This window comes from Oncorhynchus masou, chromosome 24, assembly GCF_036934945.1.
Source record: "Oncorhynchus masou masou isolate Uvic2021 chromosome 24, UVic_Omas_1.1, whole genome shotgun sequence".
Classification (NCBI taxonomy): domain Eukaryota; kingdom Metazoa; phylum Chordata; class Actinopteri; order Salmoniformes; family Salmonidae; genus Oncorhynchus; species Oncorhynchus masou.
In genome coordinates, this window is record NC_088235.1 from 3,094,248 (window position 1) to 3,108,984 (window position 14,737).

Sequence of the window (14,737 nt, forward strand, 5' to 3'; positions counted from 1 at the left end):
CGAGTACTCTACAGGCAGGACATCTAGAGAGACACAGTCCTGTTAACAACGAGTACTCTGCAGGCAGGACATCTAGAGACACAGTCCTGTTAACAACGAGTACTCTACAGACAGGACATCTAGAGACACAGTCCTGTTAACAACGAGTACTCTACAGGCAGGACATCTAGAGACACAGTCCTGTTAACAACGAGTACTCTACAGGCAGGACATCTAGAGACACAGTCCTGTTAACAACGAGTACTCTACAGGCAGGACATCTAGAGAGACACAGTCCTGTTAACAACGAATACTCTGCAGGCAGGACATCTAGAGAGACACAGTCCTGTTAACAACGAGTACTCTACAGGCAGGACATCTAGAGAGACACAGTCCTGTTAACAACGAGTACTCTGCAGGCAGCACATCTAGAGAGACACAGTCCTGTTAACAACGAGTACTCTGCAGGCAGCACATCTAGAGAGACACAGTCCTGTTAACAACGAGTACTCTACAGACAGGCAGGACATCTAGAGAGACAGTCCTGTTAACAACGAGTACTCTGCAGGCAGGACATCTAGAGAGACACAGTCCTGTTAACAACGAGTACTCTACAGGCAGGACATCTAGAGAGACACAGTCCTGTTAACAACGAGTACTCTACAGGCAGGACATCTAGAGAGACACAGTCCTGTTAACAACGAGTACTCTACAGGCAGGACATCTAGAGAGACACAGTCCTATTAACAACGAGTACTCTGCAGGCAGCACATCTAGAGAGACACAGTCCTGTTAACAACGAGTACTCTACAGGCAGGACATCTAGAGAGACACAGTCCTGTTAACAACGAGTACTCTACAGGCAGGACATCTAGAGACACAGTCCTGTTAACAACGAGTACTCTACAGGCAGGACATCTAGAGAGACACAGTCCTGTTAACAACGAGTACTCTGCAGACAGGACATCTAGAGAGACACAGTCCTGTTAACAACGAGTACTCTACAGGCAGGACATCTAGAGAGACACAGTCCTGTTAACAACGAGTACTCTACAGGCAGGACATCTAGAGACACAGTCCTGTTAACAACGAGTACTCTACAGGCAGGACATCTAGAGAGACACAGTCCTGTTAACAACGAGTACTCTGCAGGCAGGACATCTAGAGACACAGTCCTGTTAACAACGAGTACTCTACAGACAGGACATCTAGAGACACAGTCCTGTTAACAACGAGTACTCTACAGGCAGGACATCTAGAGACACAGTCCTGTTAACAACGAGTACTCTACAGGCAGGACATCTAGAGACACAGTCCTGTTAACAACGAGTACTCTACAGGCAGGACATCTAGAGACACAGTCCTGTTAACAACGAGTACTCTACAGACAGGACATCTAGAGACACAGTCCTGTTAACAACGAGTACTCTACAGGCAGGACATCTAGAGACACAGTCCTGTTAACAACGAGTACTCTACAGGCAGGACATCTAGAGACACAGTCCTGTTAACAACGAGTACTCTGCAGGCAGGACATCTAGAGAGACACAGTCCTGTTAACAACGAGTACTCTACAGGCAGGACATCTAGAGAGACACAGTCCTGTTAACAACGAGTACTCTGCAGGCAGGACATCTAGAGACACAGTCCTGTTAACAACGAGTACTCTACAGGCAGGACATCTAGAGAGACACAGTCCTGTTAACAACGAGTACTCTGCAGGCAGGACATCTAGAGACACAGTCCTGTTAACAACGAGTACTCTGCAGACAGGACATCTAGAGAGACACAGTCCTGTTAACAACGAGTACTCTACAGGCAGGACATCTAGAGAGACACAGTCCTGTTAACAACGAGTACTCTGCAGACAGGACATCTAGAGAGACACAGTCCTGTTAACAACGAGTACTCTACAGGCAGGACATCTAGAGAGACACAGTCCGGTTAACAACGAGTACTCTACAGGCAGGACATCTAGAGAGACACAGTCCTGTTAACAACGAGTACTCTGCAGACAGGACATCTAGAGAGACACAGTCCTGTTAACAACGAGTACTCTGCAGGCAGGACATCTAGAGACACAGTCCTGTTAACAACGAGTACTCTGCAGGCAGGACATCTAGAGACACAGTCCTGTTAACAACGAGTACTCTGTAGACAGGACATCTAGAGAGACACAGTCCTGTTAACAACGAGTACTCTACAGGCAGGACATCTAGAGAGACACAGTCCTGTTAACAACGAGTACTCAACAGACAGGCAGGACATCTAGAGAGACACAGTCCTGTTAACAATGAGTACTCTGCAGGCAGGACATCTAGAGAGACACAGTCCTGTTAACAACGAGTACTCTGCAGGCAGGACATCTAGAGAGACACAGTCCTGTTAACAACGAGTACTCTACAGGCAGGACATCTAGAGAGACACAGTCCTGTTAACAACGAGTACTCAACAGACAGGCAGGACATCTAGAGAGACACAGTCCTGTTAACAATGAGTACTCTGCAGGCAGGACATCTAGAGAGACACAGTCCTGTTAACAACGAGTACTCTACAGGCAGGACATCTAGAGAGACACAGTCCTGTTAACAACGAGTACTCTGCAGACAGGACATCTAGAGAGACAGTCCTGTTAACAACGAGTACTCTACAGGCAGGACATCTAGAGACACAGTCCTGTTAACAACGAGTACTCTGCAGGCAGGACATCTAGAGACACAGTCCTGTTAACAACGAGTACTCTACAGGCAGGACATATAGAGAGACACAGTCCTGTTAACAACGAGTACTCTACAGGCAGGACATCTAGAGAGACACAGTCCTGTTAACAACGAGTACTCTGCAGACAGGCAGGACATCTAGAGAGACACAGTCCTGTTAACAACGAGTACTCTGCAGACAGGACATCTAGAGACACAGTCCTGTTAACAACGAGTACTATACAGACAGGACATCTAGAGAGACACAGTCCTGTTAACAACGAGTACTCTGCAGGCAGGACATCTAGAGACACAGTCCTGTTAACAACGAGTACTCTACAGACAGGACATCTAGAGAGACACAGTCCTGTTAACAACGAGTACTCTGCAGGCAGGACATCTAGAGAGACACAGTCCGGTTAACAACGAGTACTCTACAGGCAGGACATCTAGAGAGACACAGTCCTGTTAACAACGAGTACTCTACAGGCAGGACATCTAGAGAGACACAGTCCTGTTAACAACGAGTACTCTGCAGGCAGGACATCTAGAGAGACACAGTCCTGTTAACAACGAGTACTCTACAGGCAGGACATCTAGATAGACACAGTCCTGTTAACAACGAGTACTCTGCAGACAGGACATCTAGAGAGACACAGTCCTGTTAACAACGAGTACTCTACAGGCAGGACATCTAGAGAGACACAGTCCTGTTAACAACGAGTACTCTGCAGACAGGACATCTAGAGAGACACAGTCCTGTTAACAACGAGTACTCTACAGGCAGGACATCTAGAGAGACACAGTCCTGTTAACAACGAGTACTCTGCAGGCAGGACATCTAGAGAGACACAGTCCTGTTAACAACGAGTACTCTACAGGCAGGACATCTAGAGAGACACAGTCCTGTTAACAACGAGTACTCTACAGACAGGACATCTAGAGAGACACAGTCCTGTTAACAACGAGTACTCTGCAGGCAGGACATCTAGAGAGACACAGTCCTGTTAACAACGAGTACTCTACAGACAGGACATCTAGAGACACAGTCCTGTTAACAACGAGTACTCTGCAGGCAGGACATCTAGAGAGACACAGTCCTGTTAACAACGAGTACTCTACAGACAGGACATCTAGAGAGACACAGTCCTGTTAACAACGAGTACTCTGCAGGCAGAACATCTAGAGAGACACAGTCCTGTTAACAACGAGTACTCTGCAGACAGGACATCTAGAGAGACACAGTCCTGTTAACAACGAGTACTCTGCAGGCAGGCAGGACATCTAGAGAGACACAGTCCTGTTAACAACGAGTACTCTGCAGGCAGGACATCTAGAGAGACACAGTCCTGTTAACAACGAGTACTCTGTAGGCAGGACATCTAGAGAGACACAGTCCTGTTAACAACGAGTACTCTGCAGACAGGCAGGACATCTAGAGAGACACAGTCCTGTTAACAACGAGTACTCTACAGGCAGGACATCTAGAGAGACACAGTCCTGTTAACAACGAGTACTCTACAGGCAGGACATCTAGAGAGACACAGTCCTGTTAACAACGAGTACTCTGCAGACAGAGTACTAAGGTGGTAGTGAGTACGGCCCGGTACATCACTGGGGCCAAGCTTCCTGTCATCCAGGACCTCTATACCAGGCGGTGCCAGACGAAGGCCCTAAAAATTGTAAAAGACTCCAGCCACCCTAGTTATAGACTGTTCTCTCTGCTACCGCATGGCAATCGGTACCGGAGCGCCAAGTCTAGATCCAAAAGGCTTCTTAACAGCTTCTACCCCCAAGCCATAAGACTCCTGAACAGCTAATCAAATGGCTACCCAGACCCCTCTTTAACTCTGCTGCTACTCTCTGTTATTATCTATGCATAACTCTACCTACATGTACATACTACCTCGACTAACCAGTACCCCCCCTGTACAAAGCCTCTCTACTGTTATTTTACTGCTGCTCTTTAATTATTTTTTACTTAACATTCACTTTGATTAAAACTGCATTGTTGTTTAAGGGCTTGTAAGTCAGCATTTCACTGTAAGGTGAAAAACCGGTTGTATGTGGCGCACGTGACAAATACAATTTGATTTGATTTCCAAATATCAGTGTGTCTTACGTACCTGCAGTTTGACAGGCTCTGGGAGTTTCATCTGGAGCAGTCCTTTAGGCACCTTCCCTGTTCTCTCCTCTCCTCCAGGCCCCTCCCCTCCTCTTCCTCCCTTAGTGACATCACTCTCGGGCGTGTCCGGGGGCGTGTCCGCGGGCGTGTCCCCTCCCTCTGAGAACACGCTGGGTTCTATCAGCTGTAGAATGTTCTTTAGGTCTCCATTATGGAACACTCCCATGATCAGTAAGGTATAGAACAACTTAATGAGAGGAACGAACAGGAACTCGGTGCTGCCCCCTATAGGATCTCTGACGTGTAGACTCCCCTCGCTCACCGCCTCTGTCAGCATCTCTATGGTCTTGGTCTTCAGGACATCCAGGGGGAACTCGGGGCTGAACTGGAAGCAGTCGGCTCCGCTGCAGATGAAGGAGGGGAGGAGAAGTGCATTCTGGGGCGGAGAGAGGTGCTCAGACCGATCCCTGGCAGGCCGTGCTTCTTCGTCTCGTTGGGGAACAGAGTGATGGACTTGGTCTCGTCCGTCATGGGGACGATGTATTCATTGTTCATCATGAGACGTGCCGTTGCGTAGGTACTGAGGATAGAAGAAATCGGTTTATTGTCCATTTGGTTAGAACAGGAATGAATCCTCTGTCTTTTTTCCCCCCCACACTATGAGAAGAACCCCTGGATGTAGAACATGTTGTGGTGGTTAAGTGCCTTGCTCAAAGGCACAATGGTAGATCTGACACCAGCAGCCCACCTGTAGCAGCCCACCTGTAGCCAGTTCAGTCTCCATTTTTCATCCACCGGGACTTAATAAAGATCTCTACAGATCGGTGCCCCTTCCACCGGATGGCTGTGCTAACGTAGGCTAATGTGAGAAGCATGAGGTTGAGCTAACGTAGGCTAATGTGATTAGCATGAGGTTGAACTAACGTAGGCTAATGCGATTAGCATGAGGTTGAACTAAAGTAGGCTAATGCGATTAGCATGAGGTTGAGCTAACGTAGGCTAATGCAATTAGCATGAGGTTGAACTAACGTAGGCTCATGTGATTAGCATGAGGTTGAGCTAACATAGGCTAATGCGATTAGCATGAGGTTGAACTAACGTAGGCTAATGTGATTAGCATGAGGTTGAGCTAACATAGGCTAATGTGATTAGCATGATGTTGAACTAACGTAGGCTAATGCGATTAGCATGAGGTTGAGCTAACGTAGGCTAATGTGATTAGACATGAGGTTGAACTAACGTAGGCTAATGCGATTAGCATGAGGTTGAACTAACGTAGGCTAATGTGATTAGCATGAGGTTGTAAGGAACAAGTACATTTCCCAGGACAGACATATCTGATATTGGCAGAAAAATTTAATTCTTGTTAATCTAACTGCACTGTCCAATTTACAGTAGCTATTACAGTGAAATAATACCATGCTATTGTTTGAGGAGGGGCACAGTTATGACCTTAAAGTTATCAATAAACCAATTAGGCACATTTGGACAGTCTTGATACAACATTTTGAACAGAAATGTAATGATTCATTGGATCAGTCTAAAACTTTGCACATACATTGCTGCCAACTAGTGGCCAACATCTAAATTGCATCTGGGCTGGAATAATACATTATGGCCTTGCTCTTGCATTTTAAAGATGATGGTACAAAAAAAATACAAAACAACGGTTGTTTTTTTCTTTGTATTATCTTTTACCAGATCTAATGTGTTATATTCTCTTACATTAATTTCACATTTCCCAAAACTTCTAAGTGTTTCCTTTCAAATGGTATCAAGAATATGCATATCCTCGCTTCAGGTCCTGAGATACAGGCAGTTAGATTTGGGTCCTGAGCTACAGGCAGTTAGATATGGGTCCTGAGCTACAGGCAGTTAGATTTGGGTCCTGAGCTACAGGCAGCTAGATATGGGTCCTGAGCTACAGGCAGTTAGATTTGGGTCCCGAGCTACAGGCAGTTAGATTTGGGTGTGTTATTTTAGGTCCTGAGCTACAGGCAGTTAGATATGGGTCCTGAGCTACAGGCAGTTAGATGTGGGTCCTGAGCTACAGGCAGTTAGATATGGGTCCTGAGCTACAGGCAGTTAGATATGGGTCCTGAGCTACAGGCAGTTAGATATGGGTCCTGAGCTACAGGCAGTTAGATATGGGTCCTGAGCTACAGGCAGTTAGATATGGGTCCTGAGCTACAGGCAGTTAGATATGGGTCCTGAGCTACAGGCAGTTAGATGTGGGTCCTGAGCTACAGGCAGTTAGATATGGGTCCTGAGCTACAGGCAGTTAGATATGGGTCCTGAGCTACAGGCAGTTAGATATGGGTCCTGAGCTACAGGCATTTAGATATGGGTATGTTATTTTAGGTCCTGAGCTACAGGCAGTTAGATATGGGTCCTGAGCTACAGGCAGTTAGATTTGGGTATGTCATTTTAGGTCCTGAGCTACAGGCAGTTAGATATGGGTCCTGAGCTACAGGCAGTTAGATATGGGTCCTGAGCTCCAGGCAGTTAGATATGGGTCCTGAGCTACAGGCAGTTAGATTTGGGTCCTGAGCTACAGGCAGTTAGATATGGGTCCTGAGCTACAGGCAGTTAGATTTGGGTCCTGAGCTACAGGCAGTTAGATGTGGGTCCCGAGCTACAGGCAGTTAGATATGGGTCCTGAGCTACAGGCAGTTAGATATGGGTCCTGAGCTACAGGCAGTTAGATATGGGTCCTGAGCTACAGGCAGTTAGATGTGGGTCCTGAGCTACAGGCAGTTAGATGTGGGTCCCGAGCTACAGGCAGTTAGATATGGGTCCTGAGCTACAGGCAGTTAGATATGGGTCCTGAGCTACAGGCAGTTAGATATGGGTCCTGAGCTACAGGCAGTTATATGTGGGTCCCGAGCTACAGGCAGTTAGATATGGGTCCTGAGCTACAGGCAGTTAGATATGGGTCCTGAGCTACAGGCAGTTAGATGTGGGTATGTCATTTTAGGTCCTGAGCTACAGGCAGTTAGATATGGGTCCTGAGCTACAGGCAGTTAGATATGGGTCCTGAGCTACAGGCAGTTAGATATGGGTCCCGAGCTACAGGCAGTTAGATTTGGGTCCTGAGCTACAGGCAGTTAGATATGGGTCCTGAGCTACAGGCAGTTAGATATGGGTCCTGAGCTACAGGCAGTTAGATGTGGGTATGTCATTTTAGGTCCTGAGCTACAGGCAGTTAGATATGGGTCCTGAGCTACAGGCAGTTAGATGTGGGTCCTGAGCTACAGGCAGTTAGATATGGGTCCTGAGCTACAGGCAGTTAGATATGGGTCCTGAGCTACAGGCAGTTAGATATGGGTCCTGAGCTACAGGCAGTTAGATATGGGTGTGTCATTTTAGGTCCTGAGCTACAGGCAGTTAGATTTGGGTATGTCATTTTAGGTCCTGAGCTACAGGCAGTTAGATATGGGTGTGTCATTTCAGGTCCCGAGCTACAGGCAGTTAGATATGGGTGTGTCATTTTAGGTCCTGAGCTACAGGCAGTTAGATTTGGGTATGTCATTTTAGGTCCTGAGCTACAGGCAGTTAGATATGGGTCCTGAGCTACAGGCAGTTAGATATGGGTCCTGAGCTACAGGCAGTTAGATATGGGTCCTGAGCTACAGGCAGTTAGATTTGGGTATGTCATTTTAGGTCCTGAGCTACAGGCAGTTAGATGTGGGTATGTTATTTTAGGTCCTGAGCTACAGGCAGTTAGATTTGGGTATGTCATTTTAGGTCCTGAGCTACAGGCAGTTAGATATGGGTCCTGAGCTACAGGCAGTTAGATATGGGTATGTCATTTTAGGTCCTGAGCTACAGGCAGTTAGATATGGGTATGTCATTTTAGGTCCTGAGCTACAGGCAGTTAGATATGGGTGTGTCATTTTAGGTCCCGAGCTACAGGCAGTTAGATATGGGTGTGTCATTTTAGGTCCTGAGCTACAGGCAGTTAGATTTGGGTATGTCATTTTAGGTCCTGAGCTACAGGCAGTTAGATATGGGTCCTGAGCTACAGGCAGTTAGATGTGGGTATGTCATTTTAGGTCCTGAGCTACAGGCAGTTAGATATGGGTATGTTATTTTAGGTCCTGAGCTACAGGCAGTTAGATATGGGTATGTCATTTTAGGTCCTGAGCTACAGGCAGTTAGATTTGGGTATGTCATTTTAGGTCCTGAGCTACAGGCAGTTAGATTTGGGTGTGTCATTTTAGGTCCTGAGCTACAGGCAGTTAGATGTGGGTATGTCATTTTAGGTCCTGAGCTACAGGCAGTCAGATGTGGGTATGTCATTTTAGGTCCTGAGCTACAGGCAGTTAGATGTGGGTATGTCATTTTAGGTCCTGAGCTACAGGCAGTTAGATATGGGTGTGTCATTTTAGGTCCTGAGCTACAGGCAGTTAGATATGGGTGTGTCATTTTAGGTCCTGAGCTACAGGCAGTTAGATTTGGGTGTGTCATTTTAGGTCCTGAGCTACAGGCAGTTAGATATGGGTCCTGAGCTACAGGCAGTTAGATATGGGTCCTGAGCTACAGGCAGTTAGATGTGGGTATGTCATTTTAGGTCCTGAGCTACAGGCAGTTAGATATGGGTGTGTCATTTTAGGTCCTGAGCTACAGGCAGTTAGATGTGGGTATGTCATTTTAGGTCCTGAGCTCCAGGCAGTTAGATATGGGTATGTCATTTTAGGTCCTGAGCTCCAGGCAGTTAGATATGGGTATGTCATTTTAGGTCCTGAGCTACAGGCAGTTAGATATGGGTGTGTCATTTTAGGTCCTGAGCTACAGGCAGTTAGATATGGGTGTGTCATTTTAGGTCCTGAGCTACAGGCAGTTAGATGTGGGTATGTCATTTTAGGTCCTGAGCTACAGGCAGTTAGATTTGGGAATGTCATTTTAGGTCCTGAGCTACAGGCAGTTAGATTTGGGTATGTTATTTTAGGTCCTGAGCTACAGGCAGTTAGATTTGGGTATGTTATTTTAGGTCCCGAGCTACAGGCAGTTAGATTTGGGTATGTCATTTTAGGCAAACACTGAAAAACTAGCGACATTCCGGTTCCTGGCCCACCTCTCCAACCTGTGTGGTAGCTACCTGAGGTGGATGTCTATGAGCAGGTCATAGCTAGCTACCTGAGGTGGATGTCTATGAGCAGGTCGTAGTATCCAGTCCTGAGGAGACCAGGCATGTACTTGTTCTCTATGGCGTAGAGCAGCTGTGCCTCGTCGGCGTGGGAGCAGAGGGCGTGGGCCACACGGTTGTTCCCCAGAGCGCACACAGCAGAGTACAACCTCAGAGTATGGTAGTGGAACTTCAACAGATCCTTCTGCTCAGTCAACTCCAGGATATCAACTGACCTGGGGAGGAGGAGGAGGAGGAGGAGGACAAGGAGGGGAAGAAAGATGACAAGGGGAGGAGGAAGAGGAGGAAGAGGAGGAGGACGAGGGGAGGTAGAGGAGATGGAGGAGGGGGAGAGGTAGAGGAAGAGGAGGAGGAGGACGCAATGGGGAAGAATGGTGACAAAGGAAGGAGGAAGAGGAGGAAGATGACACGGGGGAGGAAGAGGAGGAAGAGGAGGAGGAGGAGGAAGAGGAGGAGTGAGACACAGAAGGTTAAACTGACATACAGCTTAGTGAGGAACTTCCTGATTGCAACAACATTTTATTGCTTCTCATACATTACGTTCTGCTATCGTTCCCCTTTTCTGCTATCGTTCCCCTTCTCTGCTATCGTTACTCTTCTCTGCTATCGTTCCCCTTCTCTGCTATCGTTCCCCTTCTCTGCTATCGTTACTCTTCTCTGCTATCGTTCCCCTTCTCTGCTATCGTTCCCCTTCTCTGCTATCGTTACTCTTCTCTGCTATCGTTCACCTTTTCTGCTATCGTTCACCTTTTCTGCTATCATTCCCCTTTTCTGCTATCATTCACCTTCTCTGCTATCGTTCCCCTTTTCTGTTATCGTTCACCTTTTCTGCTATCGTACCCCTTCTCTGCTATCATTAACCGCTGCACTCATTTCGAATAAGAAAAAAAAATGTATAGCTAGTTCCATTTTTGACAGATATTGTTGTAGTATATTTAAAGCCCTTCCTCACTCCTGACGAGTGGGACAGGGCAGGGTCATCACCTGTTCTCCTCAGGTATATGCAGGGACATGAACTGGAGCGGTTCAGAGCAGGTGACCAGCCAGCCATGGCGGTCGTTGACCCGGGATACGTCCACCTTGAGGAAGTGGTTGGGTACCCTGCTCCACAGCACCGGGGTCAGGAACTGGACATGCAGCCTGGGAGGACACTGGGGACAGGGGTTCCTCCTCTCACTCTTAAACAGTCCCGCTGACAGGGGCATGACGTTCTAGTGACATAGAAACAGACAGGGTTAGGGTTAGGTTCTGGGAGGGGACAGGGGTTCCTCCTCTCACTCTTAAACAGTCCCGCTGACAGGGGCATGACGTTCTAGTGACATAGAAACAGACAGGGTTAGGGTTAGGTTCTGGGAGGGGACAGGGGTTCCTCCTCTCACTCTTAAACAGTCCTGCTGACAGGGGCATGACGTTCTAGTGACATAGAAACAGACAGGGTTAGGGTTAGGTTCTGGGAGGGGACATGGGTTCCTCCTCTCACTCTTAAACAGTCCCGCTGACAGGGGCATGACGTTCTAGTGACATAGAAACAGACAGGGTTAGGGTTAGGTTCTGGGAGGGGACAGGGGTTCCTCCTCTCACTCTTAAACAGTCCCGCTGACAGGGGCATGACGTTCTAGTGACATAGAAACAGACAGGGTTAGGGTTAGGTTCTGGGAGCGGACAGGGGTTCCTCCTCTCACTCTTAAACAGTCCCGCTGACAGGGGCATGACGTTCTAGTGACATAGAAACAGACAGGGTTAGGGTTAGGTTCTGGGAGGGGACAGGGGTTCCTCCTCTCACTCTTAAACAGTCCCGCTGACAGGGGCATGACGTTCTAGTGACATAGAAACAGACAGGGTTAGGGTTAGGTTCTGGGAGGGGACATGGGTTCCTCATCTCACTCTTAAACAGTCCCGCTGACAGGGGCATGACGTTCTAGTGACATAGAAACAGACAGGGTTAGGGTTAGGTTCTGGGAGGGGACAGGGGTTCCTCCTCTCACTCTTAAACAGTCCCGCTGACAGGGGCATGACGTTCTAGTGACATAGAAACAGACAGGGTTAGGGTTAGGTTCTGGGAGGGGACAGGGGTTCCTCCTCTCACTCTTAAACAGTCCCGCTGACAGGGGCATGACGTTCTATTGACATAGAAACAGACAGGGTTAGGGTTAGGTTCTGGGAGGGGACAGGGGTTCCTCCTCTCACTCTTAAACAGTCCCGCTGACAGGGGCATGACGTTCTAGTGACATAGAAACAGACAGGGTTAGGGTTAGGTTCTGGGAGGGGACAGGGGTTCCTCCTCTCACTCTTAAACAGTCCCGCTGACAGGGGCATGACGTTCTAGTGACATATAAACAGACAGGGTTAGGGTTAGGTTCTGGGAGGGGACATGGGTTCCTCCTCTCCCTCTTAAACAGTCCCGCTGACAGGGGCATGACGTTCTAGTGACATAGAAACAGACAGGGTTAGGGTTAGGTTCTGGGAGGGGACAGGGGTTCCTCCTCTCACTCTTAAACAGTCCCGCTGACAGGGGCATGACGTTCTAGTGACATAGAAACAGACAGGGTTAGGGTTAGGTTCTGGGAGGGGACAGGGGTTCCTCCTCTCACTCTTAAACAGTCCCGCTGACAGGGGCATGACGTTCTAGTGACATAGAAACAGACAGGGTTAGGGTTAGGTTCTGGGAGGGGGCAGGGTTTCCTCCTCTCACTCTTAAACAGTCCCGCTGACAGGGGCATGACGTTCTAGTGACATAGAAACAGACAGGGTAAGGGTTCGGTTCTGGGAGGGGACAGGGGTTCCTCCTCTCACTCTTAAACAGTCCCGCTGACAGGGGCATGACGTTCTAGTGACATAGAAACAGACAGGGTTAGGGTTCGGTTCTGGGAGGGGACAGGGGTTCCTCCTCTCCCTCTTAAACAGTCCCGCTGACAGGGGCATGACGTTCTAGTGACATAGAAACAGACAGGGTTAGGGTTCGGTTCTGGGAGGGGGCAGGGGCATTATATTCTGATGGAGAAAGTAATGGAGGGTTGTGGGTTCGGGACATCATTCACTTCATCAATCTTTCAAAGGTCAAACTACGGCTTTACATAACTGTACCTCCTATAAAAAGTGGTGATCTATTTTTTTGCGTGACATACAACAGGCTTTACAGTCCTGGAGCTACTGTAGAGGTCAGAGTCCTGGAGCTACTGTAGAGATCAGAGTCCTGGAGCTACTGTAGAGGTCAGAGTCCTGGAGCTACTGTAGAGGTCAGAGTCCTGGAGCTACTGTAGAGGTCAGAGTCCTGGAGCTACTGTAGAGATCAGAGTCCTGGAGCTACTGTAGAGGCCAGAGTCCTGGAGCTACTGTAGAGGTCAGAGTCCTGGAGCTACTGTAGAGGCCAGAGTCCTGGAGCTACTGTAGAGGCCAGAGTCCTGGAGCTACTGTAGATATCAGAGTCCTGGAGCTACTGTAGGGGTCAGAGTTCTGGAGCTACGTTAGAGGTCAGAGTCCTGGAGCTACTGTAGAGGTCAGAGTCCTGGAGCTACTGTAGAGGTCAGAGTCATGGAGCTACTGTAGAGGCCAGAGTCCTGGAGCTACTGTAGAGGTCAGAGTCCTGGAGCTACTGTAGGGGTCAGAGTCCTGGAGCTACTGTAGATGTCAGAGTTCTGGAGCTACGTTAGAGGTCAGAGTCCTGGAGCTACTGTAGAGGTCAGAGTCCTGGAGCAACTGTAGAGATCAGAGTCCTGGAGCTACTGTAGAGGTCAGAGTTCTGGAGCTACTGTAGAGGTCAGAGTCCTGGAGCTACGGTAGAGGTCAGAGTCCTGGAGCTACGGTAGAGGTCAGAGTCCTGGAGCTACTGTAGAGGTCAGAGTCCTGGAGCTACTGTAGATGTCAGAGTCCTGGAGCTACTGTAGAGGTCAGAGTCCTGGAGCTACTGTAGAGGTCAGTCCTGGAGCTACTTTAGAGGTCAGAGTCCTGGAGCTACTGTAGAGGTCAGAGTCCTGGAGCTACTGTAGAGGTCAGAGTCCTGGAGCTACTGAAGAGGTCAGAGTCCTGGAGCTACTGTAGAGGTCAGAGTCCTGGAGCTACTGTAGAGATCAGAGTCCTGGAGCTACTGAAGAGGTCAGAGTCCTGGAGCTACTGTAGAGGTCAGAGTCCTGGAGCTACTGTAGAGGTCAGAGTCCTGGAGCTACTGTAGAGGTCAGAGTCCTGGAGCTACTGTAGAGGTCAGTCCTGGAGCTACTGTAGAGGTCAGAGTCCTGGAGCTACTGTAGAGGTCAGAGTCCTGGAGCTACTGTAGAGATCAGAGTCCTGGAGCTACTGTAGAGGCCAGAGTCCTGGAGCTACTGTAGAGGTCAGAGTCCTGGAGCTACTGTAGAGGTCAGAGTCCTGGAGCTACTGTAGAGGTCAGTCCTGGAGCTACTGTAGAGGTCAGAGTCCTGGAGCTACTGTAGAGGTCAGAGTCCTGGAGCTACTGTAGAGATCAGAGTCCTGGAGCTACTGTAGAGATCAGAGTCCTGGAGCTACTGTAGAGGCCAGAGTCCTGGAGCTACTGTAGAGGCCAGAGTCCTGGAGCTACTGTAGAGGTCAGAGTCCTGGAGCTACTGTAGAGGCCAGAGTCCTGGAGCTACTGTAGAGGCCAGAGTCCTGGAGCTACTGTAGATATCAGAGTCCTGGAGCTACTGTAGGGGTCAGAGTTCTGGAGCTACGTTAGAGGTCAGAGTCCTGGAGCTACTGTAGAGGTCAGAGTCCTGGAGCTACTGTAGAGGTCAGAGTCCTGGAGCTACTGTAGAGGTCAGAGTCCTGGAGCTACTG

General features: G+C 48.6%; 1 pseudogene; it reads right to left on the reverse strand.

Moving 5' to 3' along the window:
• Positions 1-14,737, reverse strand: part of LOC135513362 (ryanodine receptor 2-like) — a 358,078-nt pseudogene that overhangs the window by 236,703 nt on the left and 106,638 nt on the right.